The sequence below is a fragment of the Nelumbo nucifera genome, chromosome 1 (assembly GCF_055504915.1).
Source record: "Nelumbo nucifera cultivar China Antique chromosome 1, China Antique-T2T, whole genome shotgun sequence".
Classification (NCBI taxonomy): domain Eukaryota; kingdom Viridiplantae; phylum Streptophyta; class Magnoliopsida; order Proteales; family Nelumbonaceae; genus Nelumbo; species Nelumbo nucifera.
This window is the reverse complement of record NC_142649.1, coordinates 159922738-159928866: the sequence shown is the minus strand read 5'-3', so window position 1 is coordinate 159928866 and position 6129 is coordinate 159922738. Positions and strand designations below refer to the sequence as shown.

At 32.2% G+C, this 6129-nt stretch overlaps 1 non-coding gene across 1 annotated transcript; it reads left to right on the top strand.

The window, feature by feature from the left end:
• Positions 1-5369: 5369 nt before the first annotated feature.
• On the top strand, positions 5370-5442 carry TRNAR-CCG (transfer RNA arginine (anticodon CCG)). The gene has a single exon. It is a non-coding gene; the product is annotated as a tRNA-Arg (tRNA).
• Positions 5443-6129: the final 687 nt, after the last annotated feature.

Below are 6129 nucleotides of genomic sequence, written 5' to 3'. Positions count from 1 at the left end.
TTTTTCAATTTTGGACTCTTGGCTCAACTTAATTACTTGGTAGCTAGTAGTCCTTTAGTGCAACAATGACTTAGCTATAATTAACTAGCACTACAATAACAAAACATGACCATAATCCTTGTTAGGATAGGTTACATTAATATTTTAGGTTGTTAAGTTAATTTGGATTGAAGAGATTGGATCTAGAAAGATTGGGTAAGCTTCCAATTAGAGCTTGTCATATGCCTCGTACATGCATGTTTATGCAGAGAGAGAGAGAGAGAGAGAATGAAGTTGGTTTAGGGTGCATGTGATTAAAAAATGAAATAGCTAGGCAACCCAAATGTATGCTGCCTAGACAATGGTAGAAGAAATGTAGCATCGGTTAATTAGCTTGTGAAATACACATCCATCACCAGTATCTCTATGAGTTCAATTTTGCTCCTTTCAATCATGCATTCATGCCCCGCCCATTTGCATCCTTCACAGAAAGCAAAATTGAACTCGTAAATACATCCTAGCTAAAAGATAAACTGGAAGAACACACCAATGATCATGATCTTCCTGCTCTCCTATATATCACCAACTCTTACCTTCTCTCCCCTTTACAAAGATATCTGCACACTGCCATGAAAGCGGGGAACTTTAGAATGTGAAATACAGCAGAAAGGTGTCTTGTAAGTGTTCATCTTCATTGATTCGACAAAAGATAGCAGAAACCAGCATCTCTATGAGAACTCATCATTTACATCAATCCTTCAGACTCTCAGATGCTTATGATGACAAGATATAGGTTCTGTAGAGGCCAATCATTCATTTCTTTACAATCAAAATACATTCCAATTTCCAATTTCCACATTCTCCAGAAATTTATTCCAAGCTGCACTCCTACGAGACCAAGCTTTTGAAGTCAATCCACACCTATGATGGCCATATTTTGAGGTTCACTACATCATCAAAGGTTCCCAAAATAGGCAACTACATTTTATCTTCTTCACACATGCAAGAAAAGTATGATATTTAGGAAAGTCATTAAATCTCCTAGTCTTGTTTTTGTTTTTTTAACCAAAGAATAAAAAATGTTATAGATTCTAGTGAAATCTATTTCATTTTTTACAGAGGGTCGCTTTGTTTGTACAGTAGTAATAGATAAATCTAATTCTGAACAGAATCTGGATTAATTCTGCAATCAAAAAACCACACAAATCCCTTATAAACTCCAAAACTATAATTCATCGAGATCTCCCTTTCTTTCTCTTTTTTAAGGAGACTATATACCAATTTTGTCTCAAAACAATGCAAGTTAGAAAAATCAATTGACTAAAAGGAAAGTTAACCACGAGATCACATCTATACAACCATTGGCCTCACTTTCTTGCGACCCTTGAAATGCTAGCATTCAAAATTTCAAATCATAAAATAATAAATCACTCAGTGTTTTGAATTAAAATAAAAAAAAAAAGAAAACAAAAACACTGATTGGTGTGTTCATATGTTTTTTGGAAGTTTCAAGAAAGGGTTGTGACCTTGTGTGACCTTGTAGCAGTTGTGAACTCGATAATCACTGGCACATCAGCAATTAAGGGGTTGTTTCCCAATTAGAGTTATTAATGGGTTGGTTCTATCCAACAGAACCGAACCAACCAAACCTTGGTTCATCATCATCATCATTCATGCTTTATCCTAACTATATGGGATATATGGGATGGGCCACACGAATCCTGTTTAGCCAATCTTAAGAAATGGATGCTCTCTGCATCCAGGAAATGGAATCTATTCGTGCGAGTAGATCCCACGTGAGAGTAATTATTACACTAATTTTATAATTTAATTATTACAGTAATTTAATACGTGAGAGTATTAAAATTACCGTAATTTAATTATTACACTAATTAAATTAATTTAATAATTTAATTATTACACTAATAATTTAATACATGAGAGTAATTATTACACTAATTTAATAATTTAATTATTGCAGTAATTTAATGAATATATAATTAGTGATTATAATTAATAATTACTGTTATTATAAATATTGTTAATAACTAGATATTTACTTTAAATTAAAATTATAAATATTGTTATTAAAAAATATTGTTAATAAATTTAGTAACCCGGTTTTAATAATTACTGATTATTACAGTAATTTAATAAATATATAATTAGTGATTATAATTAATAATTACTGTTATTATAAATATTGTTAATAAATAGATATTTACTTTAATTTTACTTTAAATTAAAATTATAAATATTGTTATTAATAAATACTTTTAATAAATTTAGTAATCATTGTTATATTAAAAATAATTAAAAATGTTATTAAAAGTATTGTTATTGATTATTTAATAAAATATTATAATTACTGACTATTACTGATAAATATTGTTAATTTAATTTAATTTTGGTAATTATTAATTTAATGAATATTGTTAATAAATCTTAGTCATAAATTTAACAATTATTGTTATATTAAAAATAACTAAATAATATTATTAAAACTATCATTAATGATTATTTAATTAAATAGTATAATTACATACTATTATTGATAAATGTTGTTAATAACGTTCTGACAACCGACGGTTCGAATAGATGACCCATTTTGACAACAAAAATTACAAGCAAAAAATTACGGAACCGTTCTGACCACCAGTTTTTGGGTCGATGACTCGATCATCCGGTTCGAACGGACAGTCTGTTCTGACAACAAAAATCAAGGCAAAAAATTGAGTTTGTGAGGTCCTTTAAGTAGTACCATACGTGTTATGTCATTCGAGCGTGTGACTCATACGACTCGAAAACGGAACCATTATGGCCACCGGTTTTTGGGTTGACGGTTCGACCATACAGTTCGAACAAACGGCCCATTCTGACAACAAAAATTTACAAGCAAAAAATTATGAAACCATTCTGGCCATTGGTTTTTGGGTTGATGGCTCGATCGTCCGGTTCAAATGGACGACCCATTCTGACAACAAAAATTACAAGCAAAAATTTGAGTGTGTGAGGTCCATTAAGTAGTATCATACGTGTTATGTCATTTGAGCGTGCAACTCATATGACTTGAAAATGGAACCGTTCTAGCCACCGGTTTTCAGGTCAACGGTTTGATTGTTCGGTTCAAATAGATGGCCCGTTTTGACAACAAAAATTTAAAAAATAGAAAAACAACCAAAAACCATTGAACGGGTCAACAGTTCAATCGCCTGGGATCAAGATTAGGATAAAACGGAACCGGTTGCCTTGATGGTTCCCAATTAAAAAAATAAAAAACAGCCAAAAACCATTGAATAGGTCAATGGGCTGATGGTTTGACCACTCAGGTCGTTGACCGATTCAACGGTTTTTGGTCAGGGATCGGGTCAACGGGTCGATGGTTCCATTCTAGCCCCTGCGAAGCAGGGCCCCTCCACTAGTTCATTTTATTTAAAGCCACATCTACTATTAGTTATTTGTGCTTAAATCATTTTTTATCACTTATGCCCAAGGTTCAAAATATCGATACAACTTTTGGTGCTCTTTTCTTTTATTTTTATTTTTTTGCAGCTGGTTCAAGGGGAGACAGTTTAGGCCTCCTCCACACCCTGAACCGGTCAGACCCCCAATACACCCACTATAGGGGCATATCGGCCAATACGGGCCGATACGTGTCGATACTTTGAACCTTGCTTCTACCCATGTCCTTTTTTATTTACCCCTATCTCTTCTAACCCCCCCCCCCCCCCCCCCCCTTTTTTTTTTTTTCTTGAAAAGAGGCTATTCTAACCCCTTCCATTTGTAACAAATCACTTCTTCTAATTGAAGCAGTTGGTGGTCTTATGTGCATGTGACCAAATCATCTTACTCTACTCTCTCTCTTTCTCTCTCTCTCTCTCTCTCTCTCATTTGATCACTTATTGGAGCTACTTCTAGGTTTCTATAGATGGATTCATTCTCAATCCTATTCTTTCTAATATTCCACTCATCCATCTTAGCATTCACATTTCTATCACACTCATTTTTTGAATATATTGTTTCTTGTTCCATATAACATTGCTGACCTTACAACTGTTGTATAGAATTTTCCTTTTAATTTAAGTAGTACTCTCTTGCTATGTAAAAGCCCAAATGCATCCCTCCATTTTGCCCAAGCTACTCTAATTCTTTAGGTGACATCCTTAATCTTTCCCTTATTATGAATTATTAAAGCAAGGTATTGGAAATGGTTGCATTGAGTTATCCCTTGGTCTCCAATCTTGCATTATCTTGATTTATACTCTCATTATTACTAAATTTACATGTTATATACTCTATTTTTAGTCCTATTTACTTTAAAATATCTTGTTTTAGGGCATTTGTCCATAAACTTAATTTTGCATTTTATCCTTTATTAGTTTCATCAATTAAAACAATGTCATCTATAAAACAACATGCACCATATATAGAACTTCTTGAATATGTTCAATCAATTCTTTTATGATTAACGCAAATAGATAAGGGCTAAGTGTTGAACTTTGTCAAAAACTTTTTATAATTGTAAAACCTGAAGTCTCTTCCACAAGTGTTATAACATTGGTTGTTGTCCCCTCATACATATCCTTAATTAAGTCTAAATATCTATTTCGAACCACTTTCTTTTTCAAGACCCATCATATTATCTCTTTAGAAGCTATAGTTATAAGCCTTTTCTAGATCAATGAACACTATATGACAATCTTTCTTCTTTTCTCTACACATTTCTACCAATCGTCTCAAAAAAATATAGCTTTTAAACCTTTTGGTTCTAGAGTCCTAATTAATAATTGGGTCTGAACCCGTTGTTGTTGTTGTTCTAAATAATTAAGACATTAACTGATTATATAATTAATAATATATAGAAGTTTCTTGGTTTTTCTTGTAACTTTTGTTATATTTTATGTCTAAAAGATAAATTTCATAGGTAATATAATCTTAATTAAAAACACACGTTGTATCAATATATAAATAATCTACTATTTTGCCCTCATTTTTATTAAGGTTATATTATCAAAAATGAAGTTTTAAGTTGTTATTATAAAAAATAATTATAGATGCCAACCATAATCAAGTCCGGTTCAATTATTTCAATTAATAATTGGTTTAGTTCTATGCCTATCTTATACAACCATTAATAATCCATTTGAAACTGGCATACCCTATTCCAAACCAAACCCGACCTGTTGATAATTTTATCATGTTTTTGTTTCTCAAAACAAAAGCAACTATAAATATATATATATATATATATATTTTGTTCAAAACCCGACCCGTTGAATCAATTTAATGTATTTTAATTATCTATATAGTTAAAGTACTTAACCAAAAATATATATGCAATTAATTATCTCCGTCTGTATTTATTTGATTAAAGTAGTTGCAATAACGGAGTTCGTGTGGCCTAATGGATAAGGCGCTCGCCTCCGGAGCGGGAGATTGTGGGTTCGAGTCCCACCGTGAACGTGCGTTTAATACCATTTTCAGGTTTCCGTTTTGGCCTCAACAGTACAGGGGTTTAATTATCTAAGCATCAGAGATTTTTTTTTTTTTTTTTTTTTTTCTGTATGAAAAATGGAAGAGGAATCTCCTGTGAATACAATATGTGAATCAAGTTACGTAACTAATTACAAGTGAACATACTAGTATTTGGTGTGAAAAAAATGGGGAAAATAAACCACTAAAATCCAGCTCCATTATGCCAACGCTTGAGCCTCTTATCAAATACAATTTTGTTTTTCTTTTTCGCATGAAAAATGGAATAGGAATCTACCCGCGAACACAAGCGTGTGAAGAACCTGGTTACCTAATACACCAGTGTTCCATGTGTTAAAAATGAAAATGGGGCCAATATATAATACCTCCCTTAATAGCATTCATATCTCCTATCCAAAAGAACCCTACCAACTGGACACTATGGCTGTTCATCAGAAGGGTTACACCGACCAAACTGGTCCGATTCGAATTGATATGGTCGGTTTTTAAAGTATATCGGTTTATTTATGGTTTGTAAACATACATAATCCGATTGGTCGGTTTGGTTTCGGTTTATGTATTTGTAAACCGAAAACAATCTGAACCGAACCAATTATAAGTTAAAAAAGACAAAATATAATCTTTCAATTTCCAACGTTTAAAATTCTCAATTTTTCA